Source organism: Tursiops truncatus, chromosome 18 (genome assembly GCF_011762595.2).
Source record: "Tursiops truncatus isolate mTurTru1 chromosome 18, mTurTru1.mat.Y, whole genome shotgun sequence".
NCBI lineage: Eukaryota > Metazoa > Chordata > Mammalia > Artiodactyla > Delphinidae > Tursiops > Tursiops truncatus.
The window spans coordinates 28752193-28775508 of NC_047051.1; positions in this window are offsets into that span (position 1 = coordinate 28752193).

Consider the following 23316-nt stretch of genomic DNA (forward strand, 5'->3'; position numbering starts at 1 on the left):
ATAAATCTGTTTCCCAAGCCAGACTTGTGATACAAATTAACACTTTCTCAGAAAATATAATATATTACATTGTATTAATATAATCCCAGTTAACACAATAGTCACAAATCAAGGAGAGAGTTATAAGTGGTGAGTAAGTTATTTAACTAGGTAATTGTTTACAATATAAACTGAATTCAAATAGAATTGTATTTCTAAAAACTCTAAGTTATGAAACTGAAATTATAAGTCATGATAAAGGAGGCTGGCTAAATCTGATTATAGTAGAGTATTTGACTTTTTCCTTTAAATTATCCTCATGTTCATAAATAAAATATTAATATTTTGCTGAGTTTACAAGTTTCCCTAGAAATTTTTTCTAGCTGTATTAAACTTAGACATTTCATGCTTTATGTCTATTCAATTTGAAATTTTAAACCTCAATTGCTTTTCAATATCATATGTCTATGTTTTATTCTAATATCATTATATATTTACAATTAGAATTATTTTACATTTTAATTTTTTTCTCAATTTTTAGCTATATTCAAATTTTCAAAAGTATTTGTTACTAGTCAATATAAATTATGATCATTCTGTTCTTTAATTATAACCATCACAAAAATACTGAAAAGAAAGGGATTACCATAGGGAAAAAATTATAAAAATAGTATATTAGCCAGTAAACCCAGCAATATATAAAAGGTAATAGGTCATTAATATTAAAATTAAAACTTTATGTTACATTTTATGATATTATTAAATTTAACAAATAATTGTGAAAATAATTAATAAAAATGTCTAGGACTTCATCACAGAAAACTACAAAACATCATTAACATATATTAATAAAGACCTAAGAATGGTCAGAGCAATTGTGAAGATGAATAGAAGCTGGACTATCAGACATCAGTATCTGCCATCAAACTATATTAATTAAAAGAATATGATATTGTTGTAAGTTTAGCCAAAATGACAAATGTAATAGCAGACAGATTACAGAAACACAATTGCTTATAAATGGCCACCTGATTAGGGCAAATGTAATACCATCAAAGAGACAATAATGCTCTTCACATAATGGTAGCAATTCAGTTGTATATTTATATGAAAAAAAAATCTTAGCCCTTACTTTATACCATATACACAACAACAATTTCAGTTGACTTCCAGTTGAAAAGGAAAAACAAACAAACAAACCTCAGAATACGTAGAACATCTTGATGACATTAGCACATACAATAATTTCTTGAATAGGACCGAAAAATGTACTACCCATAAAACAATAAAAACTATAAATTGAACTGTATTAAAATTAAGAACTTCAGTTCACAAATGATACCAATAAAAGACTGAAAAACTATTGACATAATGGAAAGACTTACCGGCAATACATATATCTGACAAATGACTAATATCCACAGATATAAAGAACCTTTACTAATCAATAAGAAAATTGAGACAATAAAATAGAAACACTTTAAAAGTTGTGAGTGTTTTCCAAAATTACATCTCAAAATGATAATAACACATCAAAAATGCTGAAAATGTTATAAATAAATGAAAAATGTAACCACAATGAATAGCATTATAGATCCACCAGCATGTCTAAAACTAAAAGATGGAAATATGTGTGACAGGAATGTACAACAACCAGGACTTTCATACACTGTTCGGTAGAAGAGCAAATTGTTATAGTCACTTTGAAAAATGTTTCTGGATTCATCTACCAAAATAATACATAGATATACTCTATACTGAAACTGTTATGCTTCTAGATTTATATTCATATAATCACCAAAAGCTAGGTTCTAGAATCATTCAAATATGACAATTTATAATGGAAAATAACTTATGCCTCCCCAAGTGCCTACCAGTAGTAGAATGGACAAATAATGAGTGGCATATTCACACCCTGGAATAGTATAGAGCAACAGGAATCAGAGAATTAGCACAAAGATGAATGAATTTCACAAGGTTAATAATGAACAAAGGAAGCCAGACATAAAAGAACATGTATTGTGTGATTCCACTTGTAGAAAATATTTTTGAAAATTCATGAAACTCATCTATTCTGGTTACCCTTTGTGAGAGGAAATGGTGTTCTGCTTAGGAACATTAAGTGAATGTTAATGACTTGATATCATTTCTGTCTATCTGTCTATCTATCTATCTATCTATCTATCCATCTATCCATATATTTGGATAAACCTCAGCAAGAAGTTAACACACTTCTTGTTTTATAAATATAGGCTGTTACAATTATGTTCTAGATGTGGTCCTCTCCAAGTAATGCTCCTGGTTGGCCTAGCTCAGCACGGATTAACAGACTAAAGGCAGCACCTGCTTTTTGTGTGGGAGAAATGAGCATGCACAGCTTTGCTATATCTTTATTTTTAATTTCTCATTGGCAGAGCCACCTGTAGTAAAGTAGGGAAAATTATATTTTAGATTGCAACATCATTTCTCAGTCCAGTATTATCAAGCACAGTTACTTTAAGAATTTTCAATCAAATTTTTCAAAATGTTTGAAATAAATGTCAGATTTGTGTTCAACCTACTGACACAGTAATGATATTCATGAAATAATTAATCTGTAGTCATTTAAAATTATTTTACATAATTGTGGTTATCATTTTAACTACACTTTTACTTTTGGTTTCATTTTTCCCCACAGAAAATGAGCCAGAGCACTAATGTGAACTAGGAACTTCCATGAATAGCCTATATTAATATATTTTAATTTATAAACTGTTGCTTCATTTAATTTTATGGGTATTGAAGCTGACAGAAAGATTAGCTTTTCTTTAAAAATATAGAAAATACTGACAAAAATCTGTCATCATAATGCTGAAGAAATCAACATACATGTTAATACTAGGAGAGAAAGTTTTGGTGAATATAATGTCATAAAGACAAAAGTCATAGAAATGTGACAGATATGTCATATCTAAAAATTTTATATGTATTATTTAAAGTTTATAAAAGTTTTTGTTTACATTGAACATTTTCTAATTTTCAGTTTTCTGCCATTTTAAATAATCCAATAATAAGTTTTAATTTTAACAGGAAACTAGGAATCCTCTAGAAAATAATGATAAAAAACAGGAAATTTTAAGTTATTAAATTGAGTTATAGCTTTAATATATGTATTACATACCACTCATATATTAAAATATTTGACTTTACAATCAAAGTAAGTCTTCAAATGATCCACCAAATCATTAACCAAAGATGAATGGTTCTTCTAGCCAGGGATCAAGTCTTGTATTTATTTTTATGTCTTCTTGAGAATTGTAGTCAATGAAAAATATTTGTTTATTAAAAACTTTTTAGAAATGAACTAATGACAGGGGCAAAATACATGTTAGATTTCTGGTTAAAGTATATAGTAAATGATAAACAAGTTAAATGAAAAAAATAAAGAAAAACAAAAAAAAAATAACTCTTCTGCTTTTTAATGCAAAGTGAAACACACCTCAATAAACCAAAATGTCTCACTTATATTTTTATTAAAGAAAGAAAAACAGAGGATTCTCAGCAGAGACAGATTATTCCTGGTCCATTCCCTCAGTCCCACATCTAATCCATCAGCAAAGCCTGTCAAATTTTTCACATGTGCACAGATTTCAATTTTATCATTGCCATAGTCCTAAATCAACCACCATTTTCATTTAATTAGACTGCTGCAAGAGACTACTAAATTTCGTCCATGGCTCACGTCACTTCACACATGGCAGGGCACATATCAGGTTCAATAAATTATAGAACATAAATCATGTTATCTCTCTTCTTCCTGTTTAAAACTCACCAGTGACTTCAAAACACATTTCAAATACATTCAAATATCTTACTATAGGCTTCAAGGCCCAGTGTTATCTGGCCCTTGATAATCTGTCCATTTTTATATCGGTTATGCTTTGCTTTTTGCATGACTCCCTATGAATATTGGATTTCTCTTATTCACTTTAGCTTAAGAAAATTGTTCCCATTCTTCCTTCAACTTAACTGTCATTCTTCAAAAAGGTATTTTTGATCCTGACAAATATATGTAAATTCTTACTCCTATTTTCTTCAGAAGCCTGCCATTTTCCTCAGTAATAGATATCATTTGATACATAACTGCAGAATTTAATATATAATATTCCATGAAAATAATAGAAAAGAATAAAACATTGTGTAATAAACCCTACACTTGATACAACAAAACTTTGTCAAACTTGCAACTTTTACCATAATTGCTTTAGCTATTTTCCTTTTTAAATATTTTATTGTAATCTACTACACACAGAAAAGAAATTTCAACAAAACCATATCATTATTATTATGGTTATTGTTAGACTGTGGACACATTAAAACGTGTAAACTTTCTGTATGTTTCCTGCTGCCACTCTGCACATTATCAGATAATTGGCACCTTGAAACAACAAAATATTATTCTCTTACAGTTCTGGAGGTCAGACATCTAAAATCAAGGCAGTGTCAAAATTGCATTCTTTCTTTTATTTTTAGTTAATATAACTTTATCTGATAAAATTAAATATTTAAATTTTATATAAATAACAAAATGCCATGGTAGCCAGACTTGTAGAAAATGCCAAAAAATGTATATAAGTTTTAAATGAAAAAAGCCAAAAAACAGAATTTAGATGTCTTCTTGGAACTATGGTATTTTGCTAATTTTCTAATATTCATTCTAGTTTTACTAACTTTTTAAAATTGAAGTATACTTGATTTACAATGTTGTGTTAGATTCTGGTATATGGCAAAATGATTCATTTCTTTCTATCTATCTACCTATCTATAAATATATATATATTCTTTGCCATCTTTTTCACTAAAGGTTATTACAAGATATTGAATATAGGTCCCTGTGCTCTTCAGTATGACCTTATCATTATATATAGTAGTTTGTATCTGCTAATCCCAAACTCCTTATTTATCCCTCTCCCAACCCTTTTCCTCTTTGGTAACCACAAATTTGTTTTCTATGTCTAGTTAGTAAGTAAGTCCATTTGTATCACATTTTAGATTCCACATATAAATGATATCATATGGTATTTGTCTTTGACGTACTTCACTTATGATAATCTCTATGTCCATCCATGTTGCTGCAAATGACATTATTTCATTTTTCCTGAAGGTTTCAAGGAATAAGGCTTTCTAGTTTTAGCCTTTTCCAGTTTCTAGTGGACATCTGAATCCGGTCCTTTCCTTATATCTCTTCTAGCTCTTGCTTCCATCATCACATCACTTACTACTCACTCTAATTTCCTGTCTCCCTCTTATAAAGACCTTTGTGATTACATCAAATCCACCTGGAAAACCCAGAAAATCTCCTTATCTCAATACCTTTAAATTAGTTGTATCTGCAAAGTTCCTTTTGACATATAAGTTAACATTCACAAGTTCCAGTAATTAGAACATTGTCATCTTGGGTAGAGCATTATTCAGCCTACCACACTTTACAAGCATTTGAATAAATCTCTTTCTTCGCAATAGCTGAGATAATGGAAATAACCTAAGAGCCCATCAATGGATAGACAGATAAAGAGATGTAGTGTATACATGCAATGGAATGTTATTCAGCCACAAACAAGGAAATCTCTTTTTCCATGATTTCCCTTTTCCATTAAGTTCCTTTCACTCTACAAACCTAGACACATCCTGAAACCTGGATTACTCCACTGCTCCAGTGTCATTCTGAATACATTATCTGAGTAGTGGGGATTACTGTTTCCCATTATCTTCCATTGAGAAATCAGCATAAATCTTCTCATTCTAAAATTTATCAATACTAGCTGAGAAGCTAGGCGGAAGGCATTATGACTGTAAAATGCAAATGCTCAAGATGTCATTTCATGTATGATTATAGTTTGTTTCAATAATCGATTATAGTAAAGTTATTTTTTCCTCTATTGCATTCTTGCTATATGAAAGCTTACCTCTGCAACATTGAATACTGAGCTAAAGAGAGGAAAGGAACAGTTAGAGAAATGGTAGAAGTAACTTGATTATTATCACAAATATTCATTATCTACCTTTAATCCTTTTTTAATACACCAGGAAAGAGGTAAAATTATACTTACTTTTCATTTTGAAGGTTAGAAAATTGATAAATGGGTTTTGTGTAACTCGCCCAAAAATGTTACAATAGTGTGTGTGAATCTTAGATTTCTGTCTTAGCTTTGTCTTAGAATATCTATACAACTTTTTTTGGCAATGATATTCTTATGGCAAGAAATCAGATGGAAAATATTACTAATTTCAATGTAACTGGATTGAAATTGATACATCACGTAACGATAAAAATGTATTGTCAGTTTATGTTTCATAGAAACAAAAAGAATTTCTACTAATCTGTATTGATGATATTGTAGATACTTGCTGAATATATTAAATGCTGTATATTATATAATTATCTAAGTATTTTATAAAATTGTGAATTATAAATCATCTATTGGATAAAAGGAGTATAGATATAACTATACAAATAAATATAAGTATATAATCACATGTAATCATCTCAAGTTCTAATCTATTTTAATTCTGTTGATTACATTATTTCATGATAGAGTGCATATACATTTATTTGATGGCTAATATATTAGTTTGTGCTGCCATAACAAAATACTGCAGAGTTGGTGGTTTAAATAACAGAAACATTTTTCTCACAGTTGTGGAGAATAGAAATTTGAGACGTGAGTGCTTCATGGCTGGGTCTGGTGAGGCTCTTTTGCTGGCTTGCAGATAGCCATATACCCACATGGCAAGGGAAGAGCAGTCCATCTTCCGGTTCTCATAAGGGTACTGATCCAATCACAAAGGTCACTCTCATGACTTAATCTAACTCTGATTATATCCCACAAAGCCCCATCTCCAAATATCATTATGTTAGGGCTTAACGCTTCAACATATGAATGGGGTGGGGGACAAAAACATTTAGTGCATAATAGGGAAATTTTTTTTTTCACTTAGTTGGCATTTATAGAACACTACATCGAACAAGAACATAATATATACATTCTTTTCAAGTGCACTTGGTTAATTCACCATGGTAGACCAACTGTTGGGCAATAAAAGAGTCTCAATAAATTTAAGAGGATTTAAATAATTCAAAGTGTGTTCTTTGAACACAACAGAACTAAATGAGTTAGAACACAGGGCAATTATTTTCCAAATCCAGATATTTTAAATTTTTTCAAAGCAAGTCAGAGAAAAATTGAACAGGGTTCAATTTTAGGGTTTTAAGGTTCTAACTTATGATTTAAATATATTAATTAAAGTTACAATGTCCTAGATTTTCCTGTCTTTATGTAACTTCTATTTTAGCAGGGTCTTTCAAATATATATTTTATTTGCTCACAGCTATGGTTCAAAATTCATATGTCATACTTTCAAATGATCAGAAATAATCTCAGAGGATATATTTGTTTGGGGACATATGTTTCATTTCATTGACTTTCAATGTGTTTCGTACATTTCTTGTCATTTTGATATCAGCCGTTTCCATCTCATAATGTCTGCACACTAAGAGAGATCCCAGGTCCTAAATTCTTCACTATCTGAGGTGCTGCTCTTGACACTAAATAATTTTCTAGGAAATGGTGTGTCCTAGAAATTGATTCAGAGACATTTAATAAAAGACGTTAATGAATTTCACTGTATTTTAAGACAAAATTGAAGGGAAATAATAACAGAATTGATAAATTAGTGGCATGTGGAATATACCAGATCCATGTTATTCTACGTAACCATTAGGGAGAAAATAATTAACTACCTTTATATGGAATATTTGATATGTATGTTTGGCTTAGAAATGAAGGCAGAGGAGAACTGAGGACATGTATGAAATAAAGTATATTTAAAGCATATTTATGGTTTCCTGAGGTTTTAAAGTAAGATAAACTGTCATGTGCTGTGTTGATCTCTTCTTTAATAGATAATATTTACTTGTGCTCAGTAGTGTAGCTGTTATAGGTAAAACTTCTGGTGCAATCTACATATTTTAAAATTTGAGTTTCACCAATTACTGAGTGACCTTCCATGAATTATGCACCTTAACTTCTTCATCTGTAAAATATAGATGGGAGTAAATGTTTCACAGAGTTTTTGTGAAGATTGAATTAGTGTATATATATATATATATATATATATATATATACAAATTGCTTAGAATAGCATTTGGCACCTATAGTAAATATTAAACATGTGTTGTTATTATTGTTGAAACATCACTGATTGGGCTTCCCTGGTGGCGCAGTTGTTGAGAGTCCACCTGCCGATGCAGGGGACATGGGTTCGTGCCCCAGTCCGGGAAGATCCCACATGCCGCGGAGCAGCTAGGCCCGTGAGCCATGGCCGCTGAGCCTGCGCGTCTGGAGCCTGTGCTCCGCAATGGGAGAGGCCACAACAGTGAGAGGCCCGTGTACCGCAAAAACAAACAAACAAACAAAACAACTGATCAAGCAGAAGCAAGGAAATGAATCGTTTACCATGGTTGGTTAAGAACTAAGGCAGTTCACATTAATAAAAACAAATAGTCATGAGTGGCTTGTTAGTGGAATATAGGAAAGAGTTTGCTATAACGTAAGACACCTCTGTATATTAGAGAAATGGCTAGTTGAGAGAGAGAGAGAGAGAGAAAGAGAAAGGAAAAAGACATGATTTCTCATCTGTCTGAAGAAGTTGATGCAAGGATTACACGGATGATGACATTGTTGACTCTCAACTAAGCTTACGCATATGACTTTAATTTTTCTTGGTGAATTTTTAAAGGAATCCTAAGATTTGGTTCAATCACAGCTGAGATCATTATATTTCCAAAATCAATTCTCCCTTTTTTATGACACAAAATGTGTATATTTGTGTGTGTGTGTGTGTGTGTGTGTGTGTGTATTTTCAAACTTGAGTTTGTCAGTAAAGGACAAGGAAACTAGGTGACTTTTGCTAAAATGCTCCCAAAACTACAGCATCCTTTGCCTCATAAATGATTAGCTGAACTGTTTGTACCTACATAGCAATCTGGACAAAATATCTGGCTTAGAACTGTCATTAAGCTTCTTTCCTCCCCACGTCCCAGAATTTTGGTCTAACCTTGAGCAATAGAAGATATAACAGCTTCCACTTAAAGGCCCTCCTGAAAGTCAGCTGATCTCAGGAAAAGATATTTCCTGATCAACTGTCCAATAACACCGGCTATTTCACACCACCTGGTTCTTTCTAGCCTTGTTTGCTTGTCCCAGAAAAGAAAAGCCCTTTTCCACCTGCCCTTTGAGACATTTGCAGATCTTATGGTTCAGACATTCACCCTACTGCAATGGCCTCCTCATCTCCCCTTATGACAATGATGCTTTTGACTAAAGTTTTTCCTTATCTAAGTCTGGATTTGTTTTATTTGATGTGTCACAAATGGGATCTATCACAGTCTCTCATATTTGTCAGTTTATAAATATGGTACATCCTTAATGTGCCAATTATCTAATCAAATATGACACAGGCATACCTTGGAGATACTACAGGTTCAGTTCCAGACCATCCCAATAAAGTGAATATCATAATAAAGTGAGTCACACAAATATTTTTTGGTTTCCCAGTGCATGTAAACATTATGTATACACTATACTACAGTCTATTAAGTGTGCAATAGCATTATGTCTAAAAAAAGTACATAACAATTTAAAAATTTTTATTGTTGAAAAATCCTAAGCCTTCACCAAGTTATAGTAGTAACATCTAAGCCTTCACCAAGTTATAGTAGTAACATCAAAGATCACTGTTCACAGATCACCATAGAGAATTACCAAAATATGACACAGACACACAAAGTGAGCAGATGCAATTGCAAAAATGGCGCCCATAGATTCACTCTTGCAGGGTTGCCATAAACATTCAATTCGTAAAAAAAACCCTCAATATCTGCAAAGAGTAATTAAACCAGGTATGCCTGTATTTGTTACCATCCTGCTTATGATTTCCTGGTTTACCAGGTACAAGTTAATAGCAGCAGTGATGTTATTTTAGGTTTTAACATGCTAAAACATATTTTTCCAATATATTTTCCACTCTTTTCAGTGTCATTGGCAGGTGATAAAATAATACACCTGCTTTTCAGACACATTGACTTGAGTTCGTATTTATTAAAACAGTTGTACTTCATTAATACTTAAGGATGATCCTCATTTGTACATCAGCCCCCTCTCAAGAAAGTGATATTGATTATTGCTTTACCACCTTGGCTTTCATGAGAGGGACATTTTAAGAGGCTTCTATTTGGCTTTCCTCAGTATGGTAGCCCTTACCAGATAAACCAAGGACCCAATGGGGGTGTGACATCAACTACCAGTACCTCTATCCCAATTATACATTCAGGAACTAAAAAGTAACCATTGATCAAGCACGCTCAGAGTCCAGTCCCACATGGATACAAATTCAGTAGATATGAGTCACCCTGGAAGGATGCACCTTGGATCAGATAATGCTTTTCAACCAAGTCAAACACTGAAAGGATAGATAGCTGCTGAAGTTTATCTGCTGAGAGTACTCCCAGAAACTAAGACAATAAATCTGCATCAAACTGTTCAACACATAAGAAAATATGCACTAGTTACTTTAATGACATTTTAGAAACTTTACTTCATTCCCAAGATATTAAAAGTATTTGTTGTGGCAAATGTTATCTTCTCTTTGTGCTCCCATCTACTCTTTAGGTGGTGTCTGAATTCTCAATGGCCAATATTTTAATTTATTCTCACTTTAAGTATTAAAGGAATTAGTTTCCACTGTTTGTCTAAATTAAACAAATTAAAAGAATGGACCAGAGACCTTAACAGACTCCTCTCCAAAGAAGATATACAGTTGGCAAATAGCATATGAAAAGGTTCTCCCCATCATATGTCATCAGGGAAATGCAAATTAAAACAATAAGATACTACTACACAACTATTAGAATGGGTAAAATCCAGAACACTGACAATATCAAATTCTGATAAGGATGTAGAGCAACAGAAACTCTCATTCAATGTTTGTAGGAATACAAAATGGCACAGGCACTTTGGAAAACATTTGGCAATTTCTTACAAAACAAAACATCTTCCTACCATATGATCCAGGCATTGAGCAACTTGGCATTTACCCAAAGGAATTGAAAACTTATGTTCACACAAAAACCTACATGTAGATGTTTATAGCATCTTTATTCATAATTACCAAAACTTGGAAGTAACCAAGATGTTCTTCAGTAGGTGGATGGATGAATAAACTATGATACATCTAGACATTGGAATATTATTCAGCACTAAAAAGAAATAAGCTCTTAAGCCTTGAAAACATATGAGAAAACCTAAATACACTTTACTAAGTGAAAGAAGCCAATCTGAAAAGATTACATAGTGTATGCTTCCAACTATATGACATTCTGAAAAAGGCAACACTGTGATCAGTTGTTGACAAGGGTTGTGGGGAAGGGAGGAATAAATAGGCAGAGCGTAGAGAATTCTTAGGGCAGAAAAATACACTATATGATACTAAAATGATAGATACATGTCATTATACATTTGTTCAAAGCCACAGAGTGTGTAACACCAAGAGGGAGCCCTAGTGTAAACTATGGATTGTGGGTGATTAATGTGTCTGTGTAGGTTCATCAATATTAACAAAGGTACCACTCTAGTGGGGGATGTTGATAGTGAGGGAGGCTATGCATGTATGGTAAATTTCTGTACCTTCTTCCCAAGTTAGCTGTGAACCTAAAACTGCTGTAAAAAAATTGACTTTTTTGAAAATAAAAAGAATAGTCTTCTACAAAATCTATTACAAAATATGTTTTTAGTTTATTTCTTGTGAAGGTGATTATTGTAGAGAATCAATTTACAAGTTTGACCAATAAATAGTGAGATGAGAATTATCTTCTCCCTTCTTTATTATAGATTTATTAGAAATGTGTTTCATTATTTTTTATTTAGTACTATCTAAAATTGACTAGACTATGACTATCATAAATTAAGGGATTATAGAATAATATGTTGCTTTTATTTTTTAAATGCAATTGGTCTAATAAAAAATTGAGGCTCTAGTAAAATATTCACACATGCACATGTACTATTTACCTTTAGCATTCTATTATTTAGTTTTGATGTGAGCATTTATAGTGAAAAGTATTGTGCACATGAATGTTAGGAAAATTAAATTACAATTTCTGTCATTGGGATATATATATATATATATATATATATATATATAATGTGTTTGTATCTGACATGATTATCTTAAAATTAATTTTACATATTTTATAGTTCTATATTCTGAATTTGAAAAAGTTTTACTTACCAGTATTCCTCTCATGTATTTTATTCAACAATTAGAAGAAAGAAATGATCAGCTATCATTAGAAAAATTACTTTCCCAATAGCTTTAATCCTCTGAAGTCCACCAAGTTAAGCAGAATCTCTTGGCCTACCTCTTTTATAATCAATTATATACAGGTATTTGTATATTCTTTGCCCTTAAAAAGAAATTTTTTTTCTGTGTAAACCTTCATCATCCACATAAGGAATTAAACTGAAAACATTATCTCAATATTATTCAGCTTTATAAAAGAACAAACTTTCAGGATGATTGTAATACATAAATGTGTATAATTTAGGAAACAATTTCATTGCTATAGAAATTCACTCACATCAAAATGTAAAATTATAAAATTAAAATAATCTTAAATGACATAAAATTTTAACCATAGAAAGAAGTAAATACACACACACGTAAATACATACATACATGTATGTATGTGCATGTGGTTACGTGTGTATTTACTACTGGTCCTGGTATTTTCTTATTGTAAATATTAACTAGAACTTAAAAACGTCTTCATATTATAGAAGCTTGAAAATGAATTTAATGTGCATCTTTATGAGTTTTTTAAAATGTGCCTGATTTCTAGAAATTTGAAATATGTAATCTGTATGAGGACAAGATTTTATGTTTTCACAGTTTTATAATATCACCAGTCCTTAGAAGAGTGTTTGGCATATAATTCATTCTTAATAAAATTATATTTGGAATAAACTAAACAATAAATAAAGTGTGCTTCATGCACATAATAACTAGAATTTATATATTGATGCGAATTAAACTTTCACTTTTCAATATCTACATCTCTTATAACTGAATGTTTTCCTTAGCAATGATTTAGATTTTGGACTATGTTGAACTGTCACTTTCATAAAAAGTGTTCATCACAGATTTGGGGTTCTCACCTACTCTCTGAGGGAGAAAATTACCTATTATTATCCTATTAGGTTCAAATTATACTTCATAAATTTAGCTTTATTATATAAGTATTAGATAATTATTAATGTTTATTTTCAAAGTAAAATAGCATATTAAAATTGTTAGTTTATTTAGTGGCATAAGAACTGTTCAAGAAGCATTAAAAAGAAAAAAAACAATGAAAGAATTTGTTGACTGCTTAAAGAAGAAATTAAAAGCAGTGGAGGATTTAACTCTATGATGTTTCAAGATCCTACGATACCCTTAGGGAGATTTTGCACAGCTGTTAACAGAATATTAAAAGAGACAGAGATGTGGGCTTGGGATGAAAATTTTAACTTAGATTTCGTATGCTTTTGACTTGAGAATAAAATATTCAAATAGAAGTGTCCCGCAAGAGATAGGAAACTTCTGGTCATGGTAATAGCCATGTATGAGGGTATAAGTGAGGGTTTCAATCTTATAGATATAGTAATTAAAACTCTGAAAATGTGTGATATCTTCCAGAGGGATAATATATGAAGTGGAACAACCCTGCATGAGGAATGGTAAATGTTTATAAGTGTTTAGAGAATAGTTCATCCAAAAGAAGCTCCTAGCAAGAATAACAAAGGAACAAGAGAAATCTGATGAAGTAATGGAAGTCAAAGAAAAATACACTCTCAAATGTGAGATAATTAACTGATGGAAACAATGCCTTCTTCACCAATCCTTACTTTATGTTCCTTGATGTCTTTCGGGAGTATACAAAAACATTTCAGGGCTGATAGTTTTATGTAGGTCAATGGAATAATTTTGTCAATAGTTCAAAATTTATATTTATATATATGATACTGGCTTAAAGACTGTGTCAAGCTGACATATCTTAATAGCGTCAATTTGAAAAGTTTGATTACAAATATGCAACACAGAATCTGTAATTCAGAAGATTTTCAAGTTTCAAAATTTCATAGGAATCTTGTGATATGAAATATTAAAGCATTTCTACTATAATGCATTCATGTGAAAAAATTCAATTCCAAATATTATTTCCTAATAGCTCCATTAAGATGTTTTCTTTGAATTATTCATTGGTGTAATTTTTATTTACTATGAATAAACTTACTCAAAATAAAAAGTATTTCTAGAATAATAAAGTTTATAGCCTTATGAAACTATAACATCATACATGTGAATATAAAAGACATAAGGTAAGCATTTATTGCTGTAAATACTTAAAATAGGAGGCATTATTGTATTCAAAACATTAAAATACCATATCATTATCATGTTACTTAGAATGTTTTTGTTCAATATAGCAAATTTAAGCAGATTTTAAAATTTGTTTACCTAAACTATTTTTGAGTAAAATGAAAAAAAATAGAGTTCTTTTGCATATTTCAAATAGAAATAATTTTTGTAATAATTTTCCCTTCAGTCTTATGATATGCCCAATATAAATCAATGACTAAAAAAGTTATATCATTATAGTACTATAATTTCTGATGAATAATAAAAAGGATCACATATATATGTATATATATATACACATATATATGTTTTCAAACAAAGTGAAAATAAAGCACTCTTGTTTTTATGACTGGTGAATATATAATTATACCACAAGATTCATATTTTAATATTACTACATATTATTAAGTTTATGTATGGAATGGTTAAAAATTAACAAAACCATATAATTGCTCCAAATAATGTTGTTTCAAATATCTAGAAATTTGCAGGAAAAAGAGTTATGTCAAATTTTAAATACCTGGGTAGATTTTAAATTTTATTGTCATTAAGAACACTGCTATATGAATGTTTGTGTCTCTTCAAAATTCATATGTCGAGATAATAATTTCCAAGGTGATAGTAGGGCTTTTGGGAGATGATTAGGTCATGAGGTTGGAGGCTTCATGAATGGAATTAGTACCCTTATAAAAGAGACCCCAGAGACCTCCCTTACCCCTTCTACCATATAAGAACATAATAAGAAGACAGCATCTATGAACTAGTAAGCAGACTCTCATTATACACAGAATCTGCTGGTGCCTTGTCTTGACTTCCCAGCCTCCAGAACTGTGAGAAATAAATGTTTGCTGTTTAAGTCATACTGTCTATGTAATTTTGTTATAGCAGCCTGAAGGGATGAAGACAAATGCTTAAAATTCTGTTGAGAGGGCAGATCTCATGTTAAGCACACAACACAATATTGTTAACAATAGGCACTGTGTTGTACAACAGCTCTTTAGATCTTATTCATCTCGTATAACTGAAATTTTATACCCATTGTCTGACTTATTTAGCTCTCCTTTAGCTCTCATATTTCAGTGTTGGTACTATTGTATCCTTTGAATTAAATGAAAAGCCAGGCTAACAATAAATATAAATTAAAAATTAGTTTACATTTTTGCCATGAAAACATACTAAATCACTACATAAATTCTTACCCCACATCCAAAAATTAATAAATAATGCGATGGCATAAGAAATTACAGATCTAATGACATTCATAGTCCATAGTGCCCAGTATTCTCCCTTACTCTCAAAGCAAGAGACATTTGGTTGATTGGTTGATGTCCACCTTGAAATACTCACAAGGTAGTGTGTGTGTGTGTGTGTGTGTGTGTGTGTGTGTGTGTGCGCGCGCGCGCGCGCATGTGTGCGTGCACATGTATGATGTAGCACCCTTTCATAATTATCTATTAACTTATTAAATAAATTTTATTGTTTTAAATTCTACATCTCTTAAATACATATTTCTGTATTTACTACCTGCTGAGGGATGTCATACTTTTCAGGTTCCAGAATTTTCTGTTCTGGTGGTTGTTTCTTATACCAGTCCCTGTGAATTACCTGTGTCCCTTAAGGTTTTATAAACCTTTCCCATTCTGTCCATTATTATCCATCTAAAGTAATAACCTATATTATGATGAATCTTCCCTATTACTGCTGTCATTTCATCACAACCTAAATTTAATTCCCCAAATTAACGTTTTCACCAGTTAAGTCTTTCTTGAAATATATGACCGAAAAGGTACACCATAAACAGATGCAATGCTGCCAAGATTTTTAAATCCAAGTAGTGTTTTTTCATAACTTCTAAAGATTGGTTACTAAACATAGACACTAAAGACTAGATCTGATTATTGCAATAGGCATCCTTTCCACCCCCAACTACAGCATCTTTCAAAGGATAACAGAACTTGGTAAGAGTGTGTTTTAGTTATATTAGAGTTTCTATATATGAATGACAATTATGGCCTTGGAATTTGTTGTACCCAGATGATATTTTACCTTTAATAGAACAAGGACTTTATCAAGCAATGGCTCAAAAATGTTTATTGACTGACAGTTATGCCTAGGCATTCTCATTATTGAAAACAGGAAGATAATTTTTATAAAATGATTTTTCTAAAGTTCTTATAATCTAAGAAGACATAATAAGCAGGTAAATAAATAAGTTCATATATATATTAGTGTTGTGATAAAGGTATACTCAGGGGTCAATAGCAACATAGCAAAGGATACTAGCTCTTCCTATATGTTTAAGCAAAACTTCTAGTAGGAGAGCACATAGAGATGAGATTCAAAAGTTAAGATGATAAAAGCCTAAGAAGAAGTATAGAACAAGTGATGATAACCTGAATACAGACAAATGGAAAAGGATACTACAAACAATTTAATACTATGATAGAATAAAATTCAAGGAAGAGAATGTCAGGAAATGACTGAATATATACTGTAACGCAGTCCCTTGAAAGCATAATGAGTTCTTAATGTGTAATTTCAGTTTTACCTAGGGTAGAAAATGAATGAGCATTGAAAGCTTTCCAAAGCAACATCCTGATTACAAAACTTTCCCAATAATAGATGGCTGAGGCTTCTAGAATTCTTCAGATATGTGTGTACAGAAACAGTGAATAGAAAAACATTATTTTAAGGGCCAGGTGAATGATTTCTTACCGCCTAAACTCGTGGGCTCTCAAGGTGGTCATTCCTTCTCTGGGTGCTTGCAATAAGTTCTAATGCTTTGGCACAGCTCTGGTATGTAAAGGCAAACTTTCCACACAAGCACATGAAATTTGAGACTGTCAATCTTTTACACTGTTGTATTTTGTGTTACAAACACATCCTGATACATAAGAGGATCTCAATAAGATATTGATGAATACTGAATGAATGAATGAGAAGATTAAAGTCATCTAAAGAGGAACCACTGAGAATTGACTTGATTTGATTAAAGGTATTTTTCAACCAAATACATCAGAATTAGTGTTAAAAAATCGACATTTTTGTGCAAGTTAAATTGCAATGGATGGCTTATCAAGCATTACTACTTTCTGCCATATTGAGAGGAAGTTAATATTATCAGCAATGGCATTCAGAGGATGTCTCATGTGCTTAAATATTGGTAGTATATACAGCTGTAAATAATTTTTAATAACCGGAGCCATATTTTTCAGTTTGAAACATATCCCGGTAAAATTAGGGGGAGGGTGGAATTTCCTAATAAAATTCCCAATTATTGTGAAAACAATGACATATTTGTTTTGTTTTTATCCCTATAGAATAAAAAGCTTCATATAAAAAGAGAGTTGAGGGAATTCCCTGGTGGTCCAGTAGTTAGGACTTGGTGCTTTCACTGCTATGGGCCAGGGTTGGATTCCTGGTTAAGAAACTAAGATCCTGCAAGCCTCTCAGCACGGCCAAAAAAATAAAAATAAAATAGAGAGAGAGAGAGAGTTGATAGGTAGTTTATCAGTCAGAATAGATAGGGTATGTTGCAGAAACACATATACAAAAGTCCAAAAATTTAGTCGTATTTTTTTAAAAAAATGTTTATCTCTTGGTGGCTTAAAGTCTGTTGTGGACTTGGAAAATGTCCAGGGCAACAGCTTTCTCAGCAATGAGTCAGTGATCCAGGCTGATGGAGTCTCCAACATACTGTAACTAAATTGACTGTAATGTATGACCTTTCCAGTTGAAGTATCAGGGAAAGGGAGGTGAAAAAAATCAAGTATCAGAAATTAAATGCTTCCTCTCAGAAGGGACACACATGATTGGTAAATACATGGAGTCTGGAAAATCATCCTGAATCTATCTCAATTTCAAGTGAGAAATTCCAACACTTCATTATGAATTATTTAGTCTGTTTGTGCAAGAAAGTAAGAAAAAACTGGGAGAACTATGCAGCATATTCAAGACAAAACCTTTCTATCTAACTGCAGTCAATATTCTCTCTCTGTGATAAGCTGAAAGAAGAAGTCATAACACTTATCATCCCAAGCTTTATTTCCAATTAGTTGACAAAATTATCCATAGACAAAATTATTTTGTCACAGCCAGAATTGACAAAATGTATACTTTAGTGAAAATTAAGAGTTCATGATTTCCCTCAAGTTCTCAGCTATGTTAATTATTGCATATTCATATTTAAAATGATATATATTTGGTAACAAAAGGTTTAACAATTCTAGAATGAAGAATTCCTTTGATCAGATATAAGCCAATCTTTCTTAATTAATCACAGTGTTAGGCTCTCTCTGTTAGAATTTATACCTGATAACTGTTCTGAAGTTGATCAACTTTTTATTTCTCATTCAGACTACCCTAATTAGCCATAAAACACTTAATGAAATGCTTTAGAGAACATAAAAAATCTGCCATATTTTCCAAAATTGGTGTATTGTGAGAAAGAGTTGAACAAATGTTTTGAAAATTCAGTGGTTTCAGTAGTTTTCTAGTCTTAAAATCAAATGTATTATCCTATATTTGCATTTGTTGACAAGTAGGAATTAAATAACAATGAAAAGGCCCTAATTAACATTCCTCTGGGGGTCAACAAGCATCATCTTGTTATTTTCTTTTAAGGACAATGGAAAAAGTAAAATGAGTGCCTTTAAAAATCTGGGAGAAAAAACGTTTTAAAAAGAAAAGGATGCATTCATTTAAGGAAAAGTAGCAGAAGAAATCCTCAAGGCTAATTGTCCTGAGTAAGTATGTGAATGATTTTAGCTGCCAGGAAATTCAATGACTGAATGCTTCACTGGCTCTGCCACCCAGTGGGCAGGGTAGAGTGTGTAACTCAGACTATTACCTAAGGGCTGATAGTGCTACACGTGTGTTCATATCGTATCCTTTCCCGCTGATAAGTGACTAACCCCATGTATTAGGTTTATTCAGCAAGACTCAAGTGGTTAAACAAATTAAATTGGTGGTGCCCAACATTAGCTGCTACATGAATTCAAGCTGCATTTCTCCTTAAGAGGGTAGAGACTTCAGAGCCAAAAGGATGCCTGCTGAACTTCATAAGGAAAGAACAAACGTTGCCTGCAGTTCAAAGCCCCCTCTGAAGTTATTTATACTAGTCATTTCAGAATCTTGTTTATTAAAATGATGGTAAAACTATGAAATTTAGTCGTATTGGCTCAAGTCCTTATAAAAACGCATATAGAGCTTATCTACTCAAGGGGTTAACTTCTGACTTAGCAATTTTATGATGAACATCATAGGTCTGGATGTAGTCATTCAAGAATTAATTTAATCATTCATTCATTCATTCTCTTATCGCTTTACCTCATTACATTACCTACAGGTATTATTTACCTTTAGAAAACAGGCAAGTAGAACATAAACAATTTAACCAAATGGAAAAATCCCATAGCATTAAAGAAAACCCAGGGTATGTGATAGTAAAATTTTAGAAGAAGAAAATATACTAGAATAAAATGAAGAAAAAAACATGATATAGTATAAACTATTAATAAGTAACTATCTAAAAAATGAAAGAAAATTCTGACAATTGCTAAGTGATTTGGTGTCACACACATCAATGGGATAACCAAATATTATGCAAAACATTTTTTAGATACAGGTACTTTCTTCCCAGTAATTTATTTTTTTCTACTTTTGAGTAAGAAATTTTGTCTAGGGCAGCAATGTGTCCAGTTTAAGTAACAAAAAATGGAGCAATTTCACTAATTCAAATAAACATACAGATTTAAATACAGCATTTGCTCTCAATAATGTGTGTCAGTGAGCTTAGTCACTGACAGTTGGGAAGGACTAGACTGTATTCCAAAATGAGCATACAAATTCATAGCACCTATCAAGAGATTCAGCAGCTTATCAACAAGAATAATGCACCTACCATCCCAACACTGCATGAAGCGAGAGGACAGGAGACAAGGGTATTCTTAAGCAACAAATTCTGAAGACAGACCAAAGTGTTATGCATATCAAGCAAGTTGTGAGATCAACATGCAGAAAATATCACAACATAAGTTAATGTCAGCAAATGACACCCTGAAAACACCTTTTCATAGTAGCCCTGACAACTCGAGCATCTGCAGACATTACCTCCAAGTGGAAAGTCACTTGGTGCAGCAGAAGGGGCCTATGGTTAAAGGAACACATTTGACAGGTATACAAAATAAATGTGAATTATAAAAAAGAAAATAATCTATGTCTGTCTGTGTTAATAGGAAACTGGATTTCTAGAAGATAATTTTAAACTTTAGATAGGAATGATATTAATAGATTTTACTTTTTAGATAATACAATGATTTTTAACATTCTGTACTTTTCTGCTAACTATCAAAATATTTTATTGAGAAACTTAGAGGGCTGAATACTAAGAAAAAGCTATGTCTTTATTTAGAATTCTAGTAAGAGTTGAATATTTATATTTGTGTTCTTTCTCCCATTTTCTTTGACTTTCCCCTGTTTTTATACTTCCCTCCTCTTGTCTAGCCATTACGCGCTCCTCATGATTTGCCTCATATTCTTAAACACTTTTACTTATCCATTTAATTAGATTTATCCTCAATTACAATGCCTTTCTTTGTATTCTGAGTGTTTTTACCTCTCTAACTTTCAATGTTTTGGCATTTTATAAGTTATTCATTGGGGTTGCTCAACTATTACATGAAAGGGATAAACATTAAAATATATTCCACATCCCTTATGAATCGAGTGACAAGATAAATTTATTATCTACTATATCATACATTTTTATAATATTTCATAACAATAACCTAGATATTAATGTTCTCATTTTACAGATGAGTTAACCTAAGACCAGAGAGGTAGCTCACTTCTTTAAATGTAACAGCATAGCTTGGGAGTTTTAACTGATAAAAGGAGGAATCTGGGTTTATTCTATGAGGTCTTTGTCCAGAACTTCTTTGAATGGAACTGGTATTTTACCCACAGCACTTCCCAGTTTAGATTAGCTATTTTTATTCTAGCCTCAGGAATATCTTCTCTAGCCTTTCAAAGAGTATTACAGCATTATTCTCACATATAGAAAATTTAGAGATCTAAAGGGAACCTTTAAAATCCTTGATCATGATTTTGAACTATTAAATAAGTCCTAATTCCTATTAATAAAAATGTTTCCCAAGCAAAGGCAACAGCAACAATACCCAACGTATTGCCAATGTTGTTATTTTCAATTATAGATCATCTCAGAAAAATCAGTAGGTAAGAAAAATTTTTTGAAGAAGGGAAAAGCATTTCTACTTTCATTTTTGCTGTTCAGAGTCAGGACACATGGGCTTAAAACTTACCTGAGAAGGATTTCCCATCAGAAGGTTTATTGTCACACCATCATTCCCTTAACCTGAGGGAAATAATTTTGTCTACATTTGTCGCTGCTAGTAATAAGTATCTGTATAACAAATGAAAAATTATTGTCCAAACTGACAGGGCCAACTGTGGGCACAGAGGAGGGATTTGCATCTGGGGTAAACCAAAAGAAGACAAAACCTAAACAGTCGTGTTGATCCAAAGGGCTTGAGACAAACAGGAAAATCCAAATAGGAAACACAGAACCAACCCTGAGTAAGTGAAATGAAAGCAAAGGGAGCATGGGAGGCCGAGGCCAGAAAACAAGCATCTGGAACATAGCCACAAGATGAGCTTGCAACCTCAATTGTAGGCAGGGATAAAACTCTAATGTATAACAAGCCAACTTGGACAGATGTTCAGAAACAACACTGATTAAAGGATAGTTGTTTAGCTGAAAAGTTAATTCAGATAGATGAGTATTTCACTGCAAATGAAAATTTCATTTTGCTCTATATTAACACCTTCCATAGATAATTTGAAGCTAAATTTGAGGTTATATTTTCTGGAATATTTTCAGCATTTCAGGAAGCAATTTTAATTTTAAATGCTATTTTCATTGAAGAGCAAAGAGAAAATTAATAAGTATACTTTTCTGTATTTTAGAACAATTAAACAATTGTGATTCATCTCTTTAAATTTTATGTTCTACTTCTTCAGGAAACACATGCAATGCAAACACAAGTGTATATAAACACACAGCAGTCTAATGTCTGCTGCAATCTGCAGAATGATCCAATGCTCAGGATATCCAACATTTTATTTTCCTTTTGTTAAATATATGAATTCTGATGTGCAAATACAAAGTAGCATTTGGATCATATTTTCACCATAAATTAGCATCTGGAAGTCATTAACATAATTATCAACCTTAAAGATATTTTAAATTGCATTTTTATCGTTGAAAAAGATAGTTAATGGTACCAACAGATAGAAGTTCCAATAAATGAATAACTTTATATGAGTCAGATAAAAGCAAAATAAAAACGTAATAAAGAATAACTATGGAAAGGTATAATAGGGGACAGAGTTGTGTTAATACTAAAATCAAAGTTATATTCACATAATTTTTTCTAATTTTCGTGAAAACATAAATATACATTTGTAGTTTTAGATGAGTTGTATTTTTAATTGTTGTCACCTAACATTTTTCCCAAAAACATGGTAACAAGTAGTTCAACAACACATTTATCAGTGAAGATACTTCTCTCTCATGCAAACCTCAAAACCAATAGGAATTCAGATTGAATCTAGTTTTGCCATTTACTAACCTGGTGTCACAATTTGCAAGTATTCAGTTTTCCATTTTCCTTTCTCTTTTTTTTCATCACACCCAGATGGATGGGTAGGGAATTACCCAGTGAAATAAGCTGAACCGGATGCTATGCTGCCCCACCGAGATTTCCCTTCTGGAGAAAGAATTTATTCCCTCAGCTGTTGGACATTCTGCCAACCCATGGC